Genomic DNA, 392 nt, shown 5'->3' with positions numbered 1-392 from the left:
TTGCCAAGAACCTTTTAGGACAAGGGAACTCTGTGCTCTGGGTTTGGAGGGAGGTCCAAGTGCCACTTTCTGGAGTGGGAAGCACAAATGATGGGGTCTTGTGTTCTCTGGGGGGCCAGACTCTGGTGAGACTGGTGTGTGTGCACATGAGACTGGGGTGGGTGTGGGTGGGTGTAACCATCAGTGAACATCAAACCGGAGCAACCACTGCCTAGATGAGAGATGGGAACCATCTCCTGGAGGGATCCACATTGGCTGGGTGTCCCTGTAGCTCTACATCTCCCCCGGAGGTGGCAGAGCACACAAACTGCCCATCCCTGTGTCCCTTTCTCCACTGGCTGTGCTTTGGTTTGGCCCAGAAACCTGCCGAGGTCCCTTCCAGGATGAGTCCC

Source organism: Corapipo altera, unplaced genomic scaffold (genome assembly GCF_003945725.1).
Source record: "Corapipo altera isolate COAL_440 unplaced genomic scaffold, ASM394572v1 61100, whole genome shotgun sequence".
NCBI classification, from domain to species: domain Eukaryota; kingdom Metazoa; phylum Chordata; class Aves; order Passeriformes; family Pipridae; genus Corapipo; species Corapipo altera.
Note: the sequence above shows the minus strand (reverse complement) of the source record.